The sequence below is a fragment of the Oryctolagus cuniculus genome, chromosome X (assembly GCF_964237555.1).
Source record: "Oryctolagus cuniculus chromosome X, mOryCun1.1, whole genome shotgun sequence".
In the NCBI taxonomy this organism is placed as follows: Eukaryota; Metazoa; Chordata; class Mammalia; order Lagomorpha; family Leporidae; genus Oryctolagus; species Oryctolagus cuniculus.
In genome coordinates, this window is record NC_091453.1 from 44542637 (window position 1) to 44563945 (window position 21309).

Below are 21309 nucleotides of genomic sequence, written 5' to 3' on the forward strand. Positions count from 1 at the left end.
AAATTGTAAAATTTTGCATTAAAATGGAGAATTTGAAATAAATCCAGGGAACTGTCTCAAATATTTAGAAGTTTTGTAAATGAAGTGCTAGTACCCATGTAGAACAGGGTGGACATTGTGGTGTTGCAAGTTAAACCACCCCTTGGAAATGCCATTTTTCATCTCTGAATGCTTGGTTTGAGTCTTGGCTACTCAACCCTCTGATCAAACTTACTGCTAATGCACCTGGGAGGCAGCAGATGATGGCCCAGGTGCTTGGATTTCTGTCACCCTCCTGGGAGACTGAGATGGAGTTCTTGGCTCTTGACTTCATTCTGGTTCAGCTCTGGCTTTTTCAGGCATTGTGGAGAGAATCAGTGGGCGGAAGACTCTCCCTCTCCCTCCTTCCCTCCCCACTCTATCTCTGCTTCCTCTGCTTTTCAAATAAAAAATTTCAAAATGTGGAACAATGGAAACTCTCACACACTGCTGATGAGAGTTTAAATTGGTATAAACACTTCTGAAAGTGGCATTGAAGAATAGCTAAATCAATGGATAAGTATAACAAGTTCATGGATTGGAAGACTCAGTATTACAAAATATTGATTTTCCTCAATTTATCAAAAGATTAATAAAATTCTAATAAAATCTCAACAGAGTTAGAAAAAAGTTTAGTGACACTTGACAAGCTGATTATAAAATTTGTATGGAAAGACAAAAGCTAAATAGTAGTCAAAAATTCTTGAAGAACTATCTAGTAAGAGGACTAGATAGACTATATATCAACACTTATTGTGAAACTATAATAGAGCCACACAGATCTCTGGGGCAGGGTGATGTGGCCTGCTGTGGGCTGGAGTCTCAACAACACACACATTTGAAGAAAGGAAGGGGCAAAAGAATAGAAAATTTGTGTGGCCTTTTGAATGATTGAAATGGATCCAAAATAGCAAATGACTCTTTAATGAAGCAGTAGAAGATTCTTTGTATCATCTTCCAGTAGCAGGAATTTATAAATAGTGATAACCAAAGAAATGGAATCTGCATTAAGGAGCTTTATACCAAGCAATTTATCTTGAAAGCTATTTTTTCCATGGAGGAAAAAGTGTGTCAAGTTTGTGACTGATTTTTTTTTTAAATTTGAAGATTTTATTCATTTATTTGATGGGTAGAGCCACAGACAGAGAGGGGGAGAGACAGACACAGAGAAAGGTCTTCCATCCACTCCCCAAACAGCAGCAATGGCTGGAGCTGGGCTGATCTGACGCCAGGAGCCAGGGGCTTGCTCTGGGTCTCCTATGTGGGTGCAGAGACCCAAGCACTTGGGCCATCTTTCACTGCCTTCCTAGGCCATTAGCAAGGAGCTTGATGGAGAGAGAAACAGCCAGGATGAGAACTGGCACCATTATGGGATGCTGGTGCTAAAGGCGCAGAGGCTTAGCCTATTATGCCACAGCACCAGTGCCTTTTTTGTTTTAATTTTATACACAAGATTTCTTATGTCCTTAGATCTTGAAGGTTATGACAAATATCAATATAATTTTGCATACTATTTTTAGTAGTTGTGTCAGAACAATGGGATTTATGTTTTAAGGGCTTTGTCATGTGGATGTTTTGCCACTGGAGGACTGGAGTTGACTACTGAGATCTACCAACTGGGGCAAGTCAGCCCGAGCATGCCCCAAATTATACATCTCTTCCCTCTCTTATTCCCACGCTTATGTTTAACAGGGATCACATTTCAGTTAATTTTCAACACTTAAGAATAACTGTGTGATAATTACAGAATTAAACCAGTCATATTAAGTAGAACAGACAAAAAAAAATACTAAGAGGGATAATGTATTAAGTTGTCCATTAACAGTCAGGGCTATGCTGATCAAGTCACCATTTCTCATAGTGTCCATTTCACTTCAGGAGGTTTCCTTTTTGGTGTTCAGTCAGTTGTCACCAATCAGGGAGAACATATGGTATTTGTCCCTTTGGGACTGGCTTACTTCACTCAGCATGATGTGTTCCAGATTCCTCCATTTTGTTGCAAATGACTGGATTTCGTTGTTTCTTACTGCAGTATAGTATTCTAAAGAATACATATCCCATAATTTCTTTATCCAGTCTACCGTTGATGGGCATTTAGGTTGGTTCCAGGTCTTGGCTATTGTGAATAGTGCTGCAATAAACATTAGGGTGCAGACCGCTTTTTTGTTTGTCAATTTAAACTCCTTTGGGTAAATTCCAAGGAGTGGGATGGCTGGGTCGAACGGTAGGGTTATCTTCAGGTTTCTGAGGAATCTCCAGACTGATTTCCATAGTGGCTTGACCAGTTTGCATTCCCACCAACAGTGGGTTAGTGTCCCTTTTCCCCCACATCCTCGCCAGCATCTGTTGTTGGTAGATTTCTGTATGTGAGCCATTCTAACCGGGGTGAGGTGAAACCTCATTGTGCTTTTGATTTGCATTTCCCTGATTGCTAGTGACCTTGAACATTTTTTCATGTGCCTGTTGGCCCTTTGGATTTCCTCTTTTGAAAAATGTCTATTGAAGTCCTTGGCCCATCTCTTAAGTGGGTTGTTGGTTTTGTTTTTGTGGAGTTTCTTGATCTCTTTGTAGATTCTGATTATTAACCCTTTATCTGTTGCATAGTTTGCAAATATTTTTTCCCATTCTGTCGGTTGTCTCTTCACTCTCCTGTTTCTTTTGCAGTACAGAAACTTCTCAATTTGATGCAATCCCAATAGTTGATTTTGGCTTTGACTGCCTGTGCCTCCCGGGTCTTTTCCAGAAATTCTTTGCCTGTGCCAATATCTTGAAGGGTTTCTCCAATGTTCTCTAATAACTTAATGGTGTCAGGTCGTAGATTTAGGTCTTTAATCCACGTTGAGTGGATTTTTGTGTAAGGTGTAAGGTAGGGGTCTTGCTTCATGCTTCTGCACGTGGAAATCCAGTTTTCCCAGCACCATTTATTGAATAGACTGTCCTTGCTCCAGGAATTAGTTTTAGATCCTTGATCAAATATAAGTTGGCTGTAGATGTTTGGATTGATTTCTGGTGTTTCAATTCTGTTCCATTGGTCTATCCATCTGTTTCTGTACCAGTACCATGCTGTTTTGATTACAACTGCCCTGTAGTATGTCCTGAAATCTGGTATTGTGATGCCTCCGGCTTTGTTTTTGTTGTACAAGATTGCTTTAGCTATTCGAGGTCTCTTGTGCCTCCATATGAATTTCAGCATCATTTTTTTCTAGATCTGCGAAGAATGTCTTTGGTATCTTGATTGGGATTGCATTGAATCTATAAATTGCTTTTGGGAGAATGGACATTTTGATGATGTTGATTCTTCCAATCCATGAGCATGGAAGATTTTTCCATTTTTTGGTATCCTCTTCTATTTCTTTTAAGGTTTTGTAATTCTCATCGTAGAGATCTTTAACGTCCTTGGTTAAGTTTATTCCAAGGTATTTGATTGTTTTTGTAGCTATTGTGAATGGGATTGATCTTAGCAGTTCTTTCTCAGTCATGGCATTGCTTGTGTATACAAAGGCTGTTGATTTTTGTGCATTGATTTTATATCCTGCCACTTTGCCAAACTCCTCTATGAGTTCCAATAGTCTCTTAGTAGAGTTCTTTGGATCCTCTAAGTACAGAATCATATTGTCTGCAAAGAGGGATAGTTTGACTTCTTCCTTCTTGATTTGTATTCCTTTGATTTCTTTTTCTTGTCTGATGGCTCTGGCTAAAACTTCCAGAACTATGTTAAATAGCAGTGGTGAGAGTGGGCATCCCTGCCTGGTGCCAGATTTCAGTGGAAATGCTTCCAACTTTTCCCCATTCAATAGGATGCTGGCTGTGGGTTTTTTATAAATTGCTTTGATTATATTGAGGAATGTTCCTTCTATACCCAATTTGCTTAGAGTTTTCATCATGAAAGGGTGTTGAATTTTATCAAATGCTTTCTCTGCATCAATTGAGATAATCATATGGTTTTTCTTCTGCAGTCTGTTAATGTGGTGAATCACATTGATTGATTTGCGAATGTTGAACCATCCCTGCATACCAGGGATGAATCCCACTTGGTCTGGGTGGATGATTTTCCTGATGTGTTGTTGTACTCTATTGGCCAGAATTTTATTGAGGATTTTTGCATCTATGTTCATCAGGGATATTGGTCTGTAATTCTCTTTCAGTGCTGCATCTTTCTCTGGCTTAGGGATTAAGGTGATGCTGGCTTCATAGAAAGAATTTGGGAGGATTCCCTCTTTGTCGATTGTTCTGAATAGTTTGAGAAGAAATGGGATTAGTTCTTCTTTAAATGTCTGGTAGAATTCAGCAGTGAATCCATCTGGTCCTGGGCTTTTCTTTGTTGGGAGGGCCTTTATTACTGTTTCAATTTCTGTTTCAGTTATGGGTCTATTTAGGTTTTCTATGTCTTCCTGGTTCAATTTAGGTAGATTGCATGTGTCCAGGAATCTATCCATTTCTGATAGTTTTTCCTGTTTGCTGGCATACAGGTCCTTGTAGTAATTTCTGATGATTCTTTTTATTTCTGTGGTGTCTGTTGTTACGTTTCCTTTTTCATCTCTGATTTTATTGATTTGGGTCTTTTCTCTTCTTTTTTTAGTTAGTTGGGCCAATGGGGTGTCAATTTTGTTTATTTTTTCGAAAAACCAGCTTCTCGCTTGGCTGATTTTTTGTAATGTTTTTTTGGATTCAATCCTGTTAATTACTTCTCTGATTTTAATTATTTCTCTTCTCCTACTAGATTTGGGTTTGGTTTGCTGCAGTTTTTCTAGGTCCTTGAGGTGCGCTGAAAGCTCATTTATTTGGTACCTTTCCAATTTCTTGATATAGGCACCTATTGCTATAAATTTGCCTCTCAATACTGCTTTTGCTGTATCCCATAAGTTTTGATATGTTGTGTTATTGTCTTCATTTACTTCCAGAAAGTTTTTGATTTCTCTTTTGATTTCTTGAATGACTCAGTGTTCATTCAGGAGTATGTTGTTCAGTCTCCATGTGTTTGCATACTTTCTGGGGTTTCCTGAGTTGCTAATTTCCAGCTTTATTCCGCTGTGGTCTGAGAAGCTGCATGGTATGATTCTAATTCTTTTAAATTTGCTGAGACTTGCTTTATGGCCTAGTATGTGATCAATCCTAGAGAAGGTTCCATGCACTGCTGAGAAGAATGTGAAGTCTGTAGATGTAGGGTTGAAAGTTCTGTATAAATCTGTTAGATCCATTTGGGCTACAGTGTTGTTTAAATCTACTGTCTCCTTGTTGATCTTCTGTCCTGTTGATCTGTCTATTTCTGAGAGTGGAGTATTGAAGTCCCCCAGGACTATTGTATTGGAATCTAAATCTCCCTTTAAGTCCCTTAACATATCTTTTAAATAGACCGGTGCCCTGTAATTAGGTGCATATACATTTATAATAGTTACATCTTCCTGTTGAATTGAACCCTTAATCATTATATAGTGTCCCTCTTTGTCTCTCTTAACAGTTTTTGTATTAAAGTTTATTTTGTCTGATATTAATATGGCTACACCTGCTTTTTTTTGGTTTCTGTTGGCATGGAATATCTTTTTCCAACCTTTCACTTTCAGTCTGCATGCCTCTTTGTTAGAGAGATGTGTTTCTTGTAGGCAACAAATAGTTGGGTTGTGTTCTGTGAGCCAGTCAGCCAAACGGTGTCTTTTAACTGAAGAATTCAGACCATTAATGTTCAATGTGACTATTGATACATAGTGACTTTGCTCTGCCATTTTCCCGGAAATATTTTCTAGTATATGCTTTGAGCTTCCCATGCTCTTTTACTGGTAGGTGTTCTTCCTTTCCCTTCTTTCATATTGATGGCCGTGTTTCTGTGTTTCTGAGTGTAGCACATCTTTAAGTATCTTTTGCAGGGCCGGACGAGTGGCCACAAAGTCTTTCAATTTCTGTTTGCTATGAAAGGTCTTTATTTCACCTTCATTCACAAATGAGAGCTTGGCAGGATATAATATTCTGGGCTGGCAATTTTTCTCTCTTAGCACCTGCGCTATGTCTCGCCATTCCCTTGTAGCCTGTAGTGTTTCTGATGAGAAGTCTGCTGTGAGTCTGATTGGAGATCCTCTGAGAGTAATCTGACGTTTCTCTCTTGCACATTTGAGGATCTTTTCTTTATGTTTCACTGTGGTAAGTTTAATTACCACGTGTCGTGGTGAGGATCTCTTTTGGTCATGTTTATTGGGGGTTCTATGAGCTTCCTGTACTAGGATATCTCTGTCCTTCTCCAAACCTGGAAAGTTCTCTGCTAGTATCTCACTAAAAAGGCCTTCCAATCCTTTCTCTCTCTCCATGCCTTCAGGAACTCCTAGAACTCGAATGTTGGTTTTTTTAATAGTATCCTGTAGATTCCCAACAATACTTTTTAGATTTCTAATTTCCTCTTCTTTTCTTTGGTTTGACTGTATGTTTTCCTGTGCTCTATCTTCTAAGTCCGATATTCTCTCTTCTGCTTCACCCATTCTGCTTTTAAGGCTTTCTAATGTGTTTGTCATTTGACCTATTGAGCTCTTCATTTCATTTTGAGTTCTCTTCACTATAACACTTTCCTGTTCTACTAGTTTCTGAGTTTCATTTTGACTCTTCCTTAAAATTTCATTTTCATGAGAGAGATTTTCAATCTTGTCCATTAAGGATTTCTGTAGTTCAAGGATTTGCTTTTGAAAACTTCTAAATGTTCTTATCATAAATTTTTTGAAATCCGTATCTTGCATTTCTTCTATCTCATCATCTTCATACTCTTGGCTTGGGGTGTTTTGCTTATTTGGAGGCATCATAGTGTCATCGTTGATCTTGTTCCCTCGATTTCTGTGTTTATTGCTTGGCATGTTTAATTCTGTTTCCCTCACTGTGAGGTGTTTTTTTTTTTTTAATTATACTATGTCTGTGTTAAGTGGACTGCCTGCTGTTGGAGGAGCCTTGGAGGCTTGAGATGGGTGCGGCCTGAGAGCTCTGCCTGGTTCTTCCTGGTTAAGGGTGTGCAAAGGTGACACCCTCAGGTTATGCGTGGTAAATCTCTCTCTTTTTATTTATTTATGTATTTTATTTATTCAGGGGGTAAGTAACACCGCATGGCATGGCTGTGCAGAATTGATGGTATTTCGCTTCCAGTCTTTGGCTCCTCTGGACTCCCACTGGGTTGCCTAGGCTACTGAATTGTAGTGACTCAGTTCCTTAGCTCTCCCCCATTGATATGTAAATCCAGAGAGGAGGCCTGCTCTTTGTCTCTTGGGAATTCTTCAAGCCTTGCAGCCTTGTAACCTTTGCAAGGTTAGGGGGAAGAGAAACCCCGAAGCTTTTTTTTCCCTTCTTTCCGGTAGTGAGTTTGCTGCACTTTCCGGCCCCCCTCTAGATTCTGACCCCCGTTTCCCCACCAATGTCTCGGGTTATTGAGCTCACCTCCCCTTCCAGCGCCGATGTGTGGACTCAGAGCCCTGAGCGTCCCAAGTCTCCCCGCTGTTGTCTGTGTGGCATGCACTCCCCTTCGAGCACTGGCGCGCAGACCCTGGGGCTTCCGCGGCTCGGTCCCGCGGCTTGGCTTCCGCGCGGTGGGCGACCTTGTTCTCCCAGTAGGTTCTCTGATTCACGGCCACTCCATCCAGAAGGGTTTCCCCTGCAATATTTTCCTGGTTCTTTTTTCTGTGGCTACCGTAACTCCCCTTTTATTAAACTAAATTTTCCTGGACTATCGGTGCGCGCCCTCACTATTCCGCCATCTTGGCTCTGCCCCCTGACTACTGAGATCTTTTATGGTACTTTAATACTGTAGTTTTGAATTAGCACCTTGATGATAGTATTTGCCCCCATATAAGCCTACCTGTATTTCTAGCTATGACTTTCCTATAAGCAGTGTTTGCACTCACTGTGCAAATGTCCATGTATTATCTATTCAAGCAACATCATAGTGCCTTTACCCCAAAAAGTTGATGTAGACATAGCTCTTTTCCCTTCCCCTCTTTTTAGAAATATTCCCTTGCTTCCCTTCCTGCTTCCTCCTTTTTGGAAATGAGTCTGAAACTAGATAGTTTAAGATGAGCAATGGAAAAGGCTGAGAGAATGATTCACGTGGAGCCTAGCTTTTTCTGTGCTTCATCACAAGGCATGCAGCTGGCCAGGCTACTTACACACCATTTCGAAAGAAAATCTCATGGGAGATCCAGCTGGCAGGGTAACAGAGGTTAAACTCTGGGATCCTGTCCATGATGTTGGAAGCCTCACCTTGCTAAAAAGAGACACTGGATCTAAATGGCAAAGCATGACTTTGCTCCTGCTTGCCTAAATTTCTCAACACCACAACCAGCCAAGTCACCTACAGCCACCTTCGAAAAACCCAGAGAGCATCTTACCCTGGGAGAAAGCAGATTTGGAGTAAGCCATTGTGGAACAATTTCTCTGATTTTTTTAAACAATGGACCCCCCTGGAAGTACAGGAAATTCCTGGCACCACTCCTTCCTATTCCACCATGTTTCTGTGGATTCTGGTGTCTCTAAAGGAGCACATACTGGAATCAAAGGGAACATATCTGGTGGGCGTGGCTCTTCCTGAGGTCATCAGGATGACTTGAGCCAGCACAGTGGATGTGGCACAGGGAAGCATAGACACTGGAATGGCAGCCCCCACTCCACAAAAGACTGCCTTTCAAGAAAAGTCTCCTAGGGAGACCAGGGAAGAAAAGAAAGAAGACAAGGTGGAAAAATTTGTAATTTGAAGAGAAAGATGTTTCTTCTTTTAATTCAAAAAGTGGCAAACAGAATAAGCCATGCAGACCTATTGGGATCATTTCTGTAGTGTGGGGAAACCCATCTAATGCCAAGCGACCTTCCAAGATGTCAGTCACCAAAAATATTTCCAAAGAAGATCTTGCTGCTGTCTTCTGTGTTGCATTCACCTCACCAGGATCTCACCAATGCAAATGGGAACAAAGCATCAACCATGGTTCCCAGTGTCATTAAGAACCTGGTTCCCAAGCCTGCACCATCTCCTTCCCAGCCCAATTCATAGAAAGCTAACAGAATGGAACACAAATCGGGATCCCTTTCCTGTATCTGGGTGTCTGCTTTTACTGCTTTTACTAATTTTACTATTACTTAGTAATAGCTCCATTACTAAGCTGGCGATACTGGGTGTGGTGCAATTCTACATTCTCCCAAAGACAATCTCTCCAACTCCACCTCTCCAATTGACAGGAAGGGAACAGTGTCTGACAAACCTGAGGATTTGGAGGATGACAGCACAGCCAAACCAAAGAAAAATGGAGAGAAAGGCTCTCATTACAAAGGTCTTTCTCTCCCAAAAGAGGAAGAATGGGGAGGTCCTCTCACACTCTCCAGAAGCAGAGCATTGATTACTGAAAGTGATGGGATGGCAGGAGTGTCCAGAAAATGATGAGAATTGCCTTCCCCTCACAGAAGATGAGGTCAAACATGAAGACAGAGCAGTGGAAAAGAAATGACTTCAGAAAGAATAGCTTCTTGCAGAGCTGCAGTTCTGGCTGTCTGTCCTTGGGGAAGCACTGGTTAAACAGGGTTTGAGGTCTCAGACACGAAAACCAGTAGCAGTGAAACAGCAGACATCTGATCCAATAAACTTGAGTTGTGTGTTTAAGGTCTATACAAAATAAATTGTTCTTTTCCTTACATTGTTATTGAATTCTTCATGCACAAGGGAAATAATCATTAACCCAAAGAGAAAACAATTGGCTTATTTAGCTTTTGTTATTGTTCTTCTATATTAACTGCTTAGTAGAAATAAGTTTGTGTGGTGGGTAAGATTTTTAAAATATATGAGCGCGTGTACACACACACGCACACACACACACATACAGTATATACAGGGGAATGCACAAGTGGGAGCTACAGTGTAGACATGTAGAGGAGACACTGGTTTGCAGCAATAGCTTCTACTACCAGTACTGGGACACTTACTCCTGTGCTCACTAATTCATCGTCAATGACAAAGTGATTATTGAAGTTATAATTGCATTCAATTAATGCTAATGATTTGTGTATTATAGTTTATTTTATTTTTGGCTGCTCAGGTTACTTTTTTTTTGCAGGATGGAAGTTTTCAAATTTTATAGAAAACCATGTTGTACGATCCACGACCCAGGGTCCTTTCCCTGCTGGATCCCTCACTAGCAACTCCCTAGGCTGCCTACTCCCCCTCCCCAAGGTGGCCCCATTCTCAAGCCTTTTGAGCTCCTCAGGACCCCACCCCTTCTGCTTTTGGCTGGTCCAGTCCCTTCCCTAACCTTCTACCTGAGGTTTGTGGATAGGTCTCTCTTCCTCTACATGGTATGACCCTGTTCCCACAGAAGCCCCGGGTGAGGGGTGGGACCTGGCCCTGTTCAGTAACATTAGCTTTTAACCAAGAATGTGTGAGTTTTTTTTTTTGTTTCTGTATTTACTTTTTGTGTTCAGTGCAAAATATTTAGCTATAGGAAATGTGTTATTCTTGCAACTTTTATATTCAGTGTAGATTGTAAAATAGATTTTTCTGAGATTTCAAAGATTAAGATTATTTTGATAACATATGCACAGATTTAAAAGATGTGGATATCATAAGTCTGTTGAGGTGTAAAGCTACTGCATAAAATAACTAACTTGGAATAAACATTTTACATTAGTAAACAAAACAAAACTCTAATAATTCCAGCAGCATAGACGTTGTTCTTAATGAATCAGGGAATGAAGTACAAAACCCAGAAACAGACCCTTAAATATATGGAGATGATATGTGTTGTTCTTTAGCAGAAAAGGGGATATTTTGTACATGTTCTGGGTTTATAAAATTATTGCTAAATATATGGTAATCCGCTAATCATTAAGAAATAACCATATGTGATGATGAGTGTGTTGATTAGCCTTACTTTGCCATCCCACAATGTATGCATTTATCAAAGCACCATGGTGTACAACATAAAATATATGCAATTGTATTCATCATTTTAAAAAGCATATTATAATCCATACATGAAAATAAAGGATCCATAGATTACTCCATATATAAAAATCAGCTCCAGGTGGATCAAGGGCTCAATTATCAAAGACAGAACTTCGAAACCTTTTGAAAAAAGAAAAGAAAAAAGATGTTCATAACTTCAAGGTAGAGAAGCACTTCTTAAAACACTGAACGGGGCCTGCATTGTGGCTCAGCTGATCAACCCACCTTCTGCAATGCCTGCATCCCATATGAGGACTAGTTTGTATCCTCACTGCTCTTTTTCCAATCCAGCTCCCTGCTAATGTGCCTGAGAAAGCAGCAGCAGATGACCCAGGTCCTTGGGCACCTGCCACCCATATGGGAGGCTTGGAAGACACACATGGCTCCTGCCTGGTATAATGCTGGTCATTGTGGCCATTTGGGAAACTAATCAGTGGATGATGGAACATCTCTGTCTCTCCTCTCTCTAACTCTTTAAAAAGAAATAAAAATAAATAAATAATTGAAATGAAATGAAAGCAACTGTAAAGTGAATTATCAGAAGTAAAAATTGAAACAGAGGGGCTGGAGCTGTGGTGTAGCTGGTGAAGCCACAGCCTGCAGTGCTGGCATCCCATATAGATGCTGGTTTGAGACCACGCTGCACCACTTCCAATCGGGCTCTCTGCTATGGTGGGAAAGCAGTGGAAGATGGCCCAAGTCCTTGGGCCACTGCACCTACGTGGGAGCCTTGGAAGAGGGTCCTAGATCCTGGCTTTGGGTAGACACAGCTACGGCTGTTGCGGCCAACTGGGGAGTGAACCATCAGATGGAAGACTCTCTCTCTCTCTCTCTGCCTCTCTTCTCTCTGTGTAACTCTGACTTTCAAATAAATAAATAAATAAATCTTTAAAAAAGTGTCACAGCAAAACTTTAATATATAACACTTCTTGTAGTAACATACTTTTGTCTATTATATTAAAGTGGATTTAATATAATAGTAGTAATAAGATCAAAGTGACAAGATTAACATTTATCCTCATCTGAAATATGTGCTTTTTGGCCACCTTACTAGCAAATGTAAAACAAGACTGATATAATCACAATTGATAAAAATGTTCAGAATTACTCTAAGATTTATTATATATTTGAAAGGCAGATTGACAGAGAGAGAGAAACAGACAGACTGAGGCTGGGCCAAGCCAAGGACAGGAACCTGCAGTCCATCTAGGACTCTCATGTGAGTGGCAGGGGCCAAAGCACTTGGGGCATCTTTCTCTGCTATCTCAGGTATATTAGCAGGGAGGTGCATGAGAAGCAGAGCAAATGGGAGTTCAGCCTGTCTTCATTATGGGATGCTGGGAAAGTAAGGTGTGGTTTAACAACCTGCACCAAATTGTCAGGCACCTGTCTCTGCCTTGTAAATAATTACTTAATTAATTTCACTTAATATATGCTTTAAAGTTAAGCTTTAACATGGTAGGAACAGCAGTGCATATTGTGTGCATTTGGGAGCTGAATGTGGGGAGCAACTGAGACTAGACTAAGTTATTGGAATTAAGACTTGTTCTATGCATCTGCTCTCCCACAATATGGCGTTGGGGAGGAGCAAACAACTACGCAGCTGCCTCATCAGTTTGACTGATAAGCTGCAGGAGCTGATCCTGCTCCTGATTGGAGGAGAGCAGCGTGCTCGGCGTGTGGGTAGCAGAGTTGGGATTGGTGGAAGAGGACTATAAAGGAAGAGAGAGACAACATGCACCAGGAACATCTGAGCAGCCCCCGAGAGAGCCGGGGTATGCCGCTCCTCCGCGGAAGCGGGGAAAGCGGCGGGGGGTGCCGTCCCTCCACGGAGGTGGAGGGGCCGGCAGCTAACCCGGGACGGCGTCGTTCCTCCACGAATGAGGGAACGGCAGCTAACCCGGGAAGAGCCGGGCAGAAAGAACAGCGCAGGGTCTAGTGTCGTTCCTCCACGAATAGGGGAGCGACAGCTGAAGACCTCTCCCTCTCCTGTCATCAAGTTTTGCTTTAGAAAGGTAAAGCTGTGAGATGGGCACTTTGTGCCTCAGGTAAGATATTACTTGGGATGCCCTTATCCCACATTTGGAGTGCTCACATTCCAGTCCCAGCTCTGTCCCCAGTTTTGGATTCCTGCCATTGCACACTGAGGGAGGCAGCAGGTGATATCTGAAGCACTGGGGCCCTGCCGCCCATGTAGGAAATCTATATTAAGCTTTTCACTCTGGGCTTCTGCTTGGCCCCAGCACTAGCTGTTTCAGAATTTGGGAAGGGAAACAGCTGATATGAGTTATTTCTCTGCTCTCTCCCTGTGCCTCTCTGACTTTTTTTTAATTATTTTAAAATATTTATTTCTTTGGAAGGTTACATGAAAAAGAGGGAAAGACAGAAATAAAGGGATTCCATCTACTGGTTCACTTTGTAAGTGGTTGCACAAGCTGGGGATGGATCAAGGCAAAGCCAGGGACCCAGAAGTCCCTCTGGGTCTCCCATGTGGGTGGCTGGGACCCAAATACTTAGGCCATCTTCTCCTGTTATCCAAGGCAAATTAGCAGGAAGCTTGATTTGAAGCTGAGCAGCTGAGAATCAGTCTGGCTTCAACATGGCATGTTTAAGTGGCAAGCTATAGCTTAATCCCCTCATCTAAAATGTCAGACCATTCCAGCCTTCTCAGTTAGTTGATTAATTTCACTTAATGTTTTAAAGTTAAGCTTTATTGTGATATGAACAGTAGTGCATAATTTGTACATTTGAGGACTGAACTGTCTTTCGAAACATTCTCTGTCTCTCTGTCTCTGTCTCGCTCATGAATAAAATTTTGCTTTAGAAAGGTAAAGTTGTGGAATGGATATTTGATTCAGCTGTTATATATTTTTTGGGATATCCTCATCCCACATTGGAGGGCCTAGGTTTGAGTCCAGACTCTGTTTCCAGTTCTAGCTTCCTGCCAATACACACTGAAAGAGACAGTCCTGCCACCCATGTAGAAGATCTGGATTAATATGCTGACTCTGGGCTTCAGCCTTGCCAAGCACTAGCTATTTCAGAAGTTTGAGAAGGGAAACAGCATATATGAGATATCAATCTGTTGTCTTCCTCTGTCTCTCTGCCCTTTATTTATTGCTTTTAATTATTTACTTTAATTATATGAAAAGCAGAGAGACATAGAGACCAAGATATCTCCCATCTGCTTATTCATTCTCTAAATGGTCATACAAGCTAGGGCTGGGCCAATTGAAGCTAGGCACTTGGAAGTTCATCTGAGTCTCTCACATGGATGGGTACAGGGGCTCAGGTACTTGGGGCATCTTCCACTGCCATCCAAGGCACATTAGCAAGGAGCTGGATCTGAAGTGGAGCATCTCAGAGTCCAAACCTAGCTCTGAGTTGGGTTGCTGGAGTTGCAAGTTGTGGTTTAACCTGAGAAACCAAATGCCATGCTCTTTCCACCTTGTAAACTAATTGGTTAATTAATTTCACTTGATATAGCTTTTAAATCTAAGCTTTAACATGATAGGAACAGCAGTACATATTGTGTGCATTTGTTATTGAACTAGATATTGGGATATCACTCTGTATGTCTATCTGTCTGTGTCTGCCCTGAAAACAAATAAAAGGTTGCTTTTTAAAAAAAAAAAAATGATGATTAGCCAGCGCCGCGGCTCACTAGGCTAATCCTCCGCCTTGCGGCGCCAGCACACCGCCCTCTCGGGGCGCCGGATTCTGTCCCGGTTGCCCCTCTTCCAGGCCAGCTCTCTGCTGTGGCCAGGGAGTGCAGTGGAGGATGGCCCAAGTGCTTGGGCCCTGCACCCCATGGGAGACCAGGATAAGTACCTGGCTCCTGCCATCGGATCAGCGCGGTGTGCTGGTCGCAGCGCGCCGGCTGTGGCGGCCATTGGAGGGTGAACCAACAGCAAAGGAAGACCTTTCTCTCTGTCTCTCTCTCTCTCTCTCTCACTGTCCACTCTGCCTGTCAAAAAAATAAAAAAAGACATTAAAAGTTATTTGAGAGGCAGAGTTACAGACAGAAAGAGGGAGAGACAGCGAGAGAGGTCTTCCATCCACTGGTTCACTCTCCAAATGGCTGCAATGGCTGGAGCTGAGCTGATCTGAAGCTAGGAGCCAGAAGCTTCTTCCAGGTCTTCCAAGCAGGTGCAGGGGCCCAAGCATTTGAACCATCTTCCACTGCCTTCTCAGGCCATTAGACAGGTAATTAGCCATTAGCAGAGACCTGGATCAGAAGAGGAGCAGCTGAGACATGAACCAACACCCGTATGAGATATTGGCCCTGCAGGTGGAGGCTTAACCAGCTCCAAAAGTTTGCTTTTTTTATTTATTTATAATATTTATTTCTGTATTTTTTTTCTTTTTTTTTAACTTTTATTTAATGCATATAAATTTCCAAAGTACGACTTATGGATTACAATGGCTTCCCCCCCATACCGTCCCTCCCACCCACAACCCTCCCCTTTCCCACTCCCTCTCCCCTTCCATTCACATCAAGATTCATTTTCGATTATCTTAATATACAGAAGATCAGCTTAGTATACATTAAGTATGGATTTCAACAGTTTGCTCTCACACAGAAACATAAAGTGAAAAATAATAGATGATTTTTTTAAATGATGATGAAATCAGAGCAGACCTATTGTCATGTTTAATCCCAGTGAGAGTCAAGTTGGGAATTGATAATTTCTTTTTCTTTTTTTTTACAGAGGATCAGAGGTAAAGTTGTGGGATGGTTATTTAGTGAAGACTGTTCTACATTTCCTGGGATGCCTTCATCCCATATTGAAGTGCTAGGATTCAAGTACTGATTCTTTTCCCAATTTTAGTTTCCTGCCATTACACAATGTGCAAAGTAGAAGGGGATCATTCAAGCACCTAGGTCCATGTCATTCATGTGCGATTCCTGGATTAAATTCTAAGCTCCTGGCTTCAGTGGGGCCCAGCTTTAGCTATTTTGGAAATCTGGGGAGGGAAACATAAGTTGGGAAATAATCTGTTTGTCTGTCTCTCTGCCTTGTATGAATTGTTTTGAAAGATTTCTTGTATTTATTTGAAAGACAAATTGAGAGAGAGAGAGATAGAAAGAAAGAGAGAGAATGAGAATGAGAATGAGATCTTCCAATCAGCTGTTTCATTCCCCTAATGACCTCAAAGGCTGTTTCATTCCCCTAATGGCCTCAAAGTCTGGGGTTGGGCCAGGCTGAAATCAGGAGCCTAGAACTTCTTCCATGTCTCCCATTTGGTGGCAGGATCACAGTACCTGAGCCATCTTCTGCCTTTCCAGAAGCATTAGCAGGTCACTGGAATAGGATGTAGAGCAACCAGGAATTCAAGCTTGGCTCTGATATTGGATGCTGGATTTGCAAGCTGTGAATCAATGATCTGCATCTTAAGGCTGGACCTCTCTCCTCATTTTGAGCTAATTAGTTAATTTTACTTAGTATATGTTCATAAGTTAAGCTTTAACATGATCAGAATAAAATTGGATATTACAGGTATTTAGGGACTGAACTGGCTAGCACATGGGACATTTCTCTCTCTGAGTGTGTGTGTGTTTGCCATTAATAAAGAAAATATTACTTTAAAATCTAAAGCTGTGGACATGCATTTGGTGCAAGCAGTAAGATATTTCTGGGATGCAGTCATGCTACATTACCTGGAATCCAGTACAGACTTGGTTCCCACTTCCAGCTTCCTGCCAATACACACTGTGAGAGGCAGCATATGATGGTTCAAGCACTTGGGTCCCTATCCGTCCATGTAGGAGACCTGGATTAAGTTCTTGGGTTTAGCCTGGCACAAAATTAGCTGTATCAGAAATTTGGGGATGGGAAATAGCAGATGGGGCATATCTATCTTTATGACTGTATACCTCCCTCTGTTACTCTGATACTTATTTACTGTTTTTAAAGACTTATCTTATTTATTTGAAGAGTGACAGTGAAGCGGGGGGCGGGGTGGAGATGGGGAGGGAGGGAGGGAGGGAGGGAGAGATTTTCCATCTGTTGGTTCACTCCTCAAATGTCTGCAACCAATGGTGCTAGTCCCAATAGAAACCAAGAGCCTGGGAACTCCATTTGGTTCTCTCATGCTTGTGGTAGGGGCCCAGGTACTTAGGCCATCTTCTGCCATCTTCCCAGGAACTTTAGCATGGAGCTAGATTGGAAGCAGAGCAGCCAGGAATTGAAGCCTAGCTCTGATATCAGATGCTGGAGTTGCAAGTTGCAGCTTAACTCTCTAATGCCACAATGCTGGCCCCTTTTCTGCCTTTTAAATTGATTAATTAATTCATTTTACTTAATGTATATTTGAAAGTTAAGCTCTAACATAGTAGGAATAACAATAGATACTGCGGTCATTTGGGGACTGAGTTTGTATACGGGAGGTTCTCCCCCTCTCTCCCCCTCTCTCCCCCTCTCTCCCCCTCTCTCCCCCTCTCTCCCCCTCTCTCCCCCTCTCTCCCCCTCTCTCCCCCTCTCTCCCCCTCTCTCCCCCTCTCTCCCCCTCTCTCCCTTTAAAATAAGTATTTTTATTTATTTAAATTTAGTAAATATAAATTTCCAAAGTACAGTTTATGGATTACAATGGCTTCCCTCCCCTCATAATTTCCCTCCTACTTGCACCCCTCCCATCTCCCACTCCTTCTCCCATTCCATTCACATCAAGATCATTTTCAATTATCTTTATATACAGAAGATCAATTTAGTATATATTAAGTAAAGATTTCAACAGTTTGCACCCACTCAGAAATGCAAAGTGTAAAATACTGTTTCAGTACTAGTTATACCATTAATTCACAAAGTACAACACATTAAGGACAGATCCCACATGAGAAGTAAGTACACAGTGACTCCTGTTGTTGACTTAACAAATTGACACTCTTGTTTATGGCATTAGTAATCTCCCTAGGCTCTAGTCATGAGTTGCCAAGGCTATGGAAGTCTCTTGAGTTCGCCGACTTCAATCTTATTCTGACAGGGTCATAGTCAAAGTCGAAGTTCTCTCCTCCCTTCAGAGAGAGGTACCTCCTTCTTTGATGGCCCCGTTCTTACCACTGGGATCTCATTCGCAGATATCTTTCATTTAGGTTTTTTTTTTTTTTGCCAGAGTGTCTTGGCTTTCCATGCCTAAAATACCCTCATTGGCTCTTCAGCCATATCTGAATGCCTTAAGGGCTGATTCTGAGGCCAGAGTGCTATTTAGGACATCTGCCATTCTATGAGTCTGCTGTGTATCTCACTTCCCATGTTGGATCGTTCTCTCCCTTTTTGATTCTATCAGTTAGTATTAGCAGACACTAGTCTTGTTTGTGTGATCCTTTTGAGTCTTAGACCTAGCAGTGTGATAAATTGTGAACTGAAATTGATCACTTGGACTAGTGAGATGGCATTGGTACATGCCACCTTGATGGGATTGTATTGGGATCCCCTGGCATGATTCTAACGCCACCATTTGGGGCAAGTCCGATTGAGCATGTCCCAAATTGTACATCTCCTCCCTCTCTTATTCCCACTCTTATATTTAACAGGGATCACTTTTCAGTTAAATTTAAACACCTAAGAATAATTGTGTTAATTACAGAGTTCAGCCAATGGTACTAGAACAAAACAAAGAGAAAATACTAAAAGGGATAAAGTATTACATTGTACATCAAGAGTCAGGACAAGAGCAGATCAAGTCGCTGTTTCTCATGGTGTCCATTTCACTTCAACAGGTTTCCCCTTTGGTGCTCAGTTAGTTGTTGCTGATCAGGGAGAACATATGATATTTGTCCCTTTGGGACTGGCTTAATTCACTCAGCATAATGTTTTCCATATTCCTCCATCTTGTTGCAAATGACCGGATTTCATTGTTTTGACTCTATTCTATGGAGTACATGTCCCATAATTTCTTTATCCAGTCTACTGTTGATGGGCATTTGGGTTGGTTCTAGGTCTTAGCTATTGTGAATTGAGCTGCGATAAAATAAATATTCTTTAAAAAAAAAGGTAAATCTGTAGGATGGGCATTTGTTGCAGCAGGTAAGATATTTCTTGGGATGTCCTAATTCCACATTGGAGTGGTTGTATTCCCAGTTGTGTTCCCATGTTCTGTTCCCATTTCATGCTCTGTTCCCAGTTCCTGCTTCTTTCCAATACATATTGCAGGTGGCAGCCTCTGGTGGCTCAAGCACTTGGATCCCTTTAACTTATGTGGGAGACCCTGGATTAAGTTCCTGGCTCCTGCCTTCAGCTCAGCCAAGTACTAACTGTTTCAGAAATTAGGGGGGGCAGCATATGGGAGATATCTGTCTCCCTCTGTTTCTCTGCCTTTGATTTATTGATTTTGAAACTTTATTTTAGGGGCTGGCACTGTGTCAACATCCCACATGGTTCGAGTCTGAGCTGCTCCACTTCCAGTCCAGCTCTCTGCTATGGCCTGAGAAAGCAGTAGAAGATGGCCCAAGTCCTTGGGGCCCTGCACCTATCTGGAAGATCCAGAAGAAGCTCCTGGCTTCAGATCACCCCAGCTCCAGCCGTTCCTGCCATTTAGGGAGTGAATAAACAGATGGAACCCCCCACCCCTGCTTCTGCCTCTCTGTCACTCTGCCTTTCAAATAAATAAATCTTTAAAAAAAATCTTTAAGTTTTTGAAAGGCAGAATGACAGAGGACAAGACAGCGGAAGAGATTTTCTGTCTGCTGGTTCACTCCCCAAATGGCTTCAACATCTGGGGCTGTGCCAGGATGAAGCCAGTGGGCTGGAACTCCATCTGGGTGTCCCACGTGGATCAGAGTCCTAAAGTATTTGGGTCATATTTCAATGCCTTTTTAGACATATTAGCAGGGGGCTGAATCGAAAGCAGAGGAACTAGGTGTTGAATCTGGCTGTCACACGGAATTCTGGAGTTGCAAGCTGTAGCTTAACTCCCAACTCCACAATGTCCTCTCTCCTCCTTTTAGGTTCATTAACTAATTTTACTTAATATATTTTCAAAGGTTATTTGTTTTTTGGAAAGGCAGAGTTACAGAGAGAGGGAGAAGAAAAAATTTTCTATCCATTGGTTCATTCCCTAAATAGCCACAACAACTAGGACTGGGTCAGGCTGAAGTCAGGGGCCTGGAACTCCATTTGGATCTCCCACAGGGGTGGCAGGAGCCCAAGTATGTGGACCATCTTTCGCTGATCTCCTGGGTACATTTGTGGGGATCAGGATCAGAAGTAGAGCAGCCAGGACTCAAACTTAGAGGGCTTAACCCAATACATCACAACACCAGCCCCTTAGTATACGTTTTAAAGTTAAGCTTTGGGGCTGGTGTTGTAGTGCAGCAGGTAACACCACCACTGGCGATGCCAGCATCCCATATTGATGCCAAATATAGTCCTGGCTGCTCCACTTCTGATATAGTTCCCTGTTAATGTGTCTGACTCAACCTTGGCCATTGTGGCCAGCTGGGGAATGAACCAGAGGACTGAATATTCTCTCTCTATCCCACACACTCTCTCTCAACTCTGCCTTTCAAATCTTTTTAAAAATCAAGTTAAGCTTTAACATGATAAGAATGGCAGTTGATACTGTGGGCATTTGGGGACTGAATTTGTACATGAGACATTCTCTCTCTCTCTCTCTCTCTCTCTCTCTCTGTGTGTGTGTGTGTCTGTCTCTCCGTTTTTAAAATAAATAAAATTTTGCTTTAAAAAGGTAAATCTGTGGGATAGACATTTGATGCGGGTGGTATGATATTTTCTGGGATGCCTTCATCCTACAGGGGAATGCACAGGTTCAAGTCCAGGCTCTGTTCCCAGTTCCACCTTCCTGCCAATACACATTTGTGGGAGACATCAGGCAAGAGCTCAAGCACTTGGGTTTATGCCACCCATGTCAGAGACTTGGATTAAGCTCCTGGCTCCAGGCTTCAGCCTATCCCAGCACTAGAAATTTCAGAAGTTTGGGAAGGGAAACAACATATAGGAAATATCTGTCTGTCTCCCTCTGTCTCTTCCTCTTATTTATTGTTTTAAAATATTTTATTGATTTGGAAGACAAAATGACAGAGACAGAGAGAGATCTTCCATCTACTCATTCACTCTGTAATTGGCCAAAAATAGCTGAAGCTGGGCGAGGCTGAAGCCAGGAGCCCAGAACTCCATCCATGTTTCCTATGTTGGTGGCAAGGGCTGGAGTACTTGGGCCATCTTCTGCTGCTTTCTCAGGCAAGTTAGCAGGGAGCTGTGTCAGAAGCAGAGTAGTCAGGAATCCAAGACTAGTTCTGACATAGCATGCGGGAGTTGCAAGGTGCAGATTAACTCCTTGTGCCACAATGCTGGCCCCGTCTTTGCATTTTAAAATAATTTTATTTA

General features: G+C 42.0%; 1 pseudogene; it reads left to right on the forward strand.

The window, feature by feature from the left end:
* Positions 1 to 8265: 8265 nt before the first annotated feature.
* LOC100356587 (vasculin-like protein 1 pseudogene) lies at positions 8266 to 9112 on the forward strand (annotated as a pseudogene).
* Positions 9113 to 21309: the final 12197 nt, after the last annotated feature.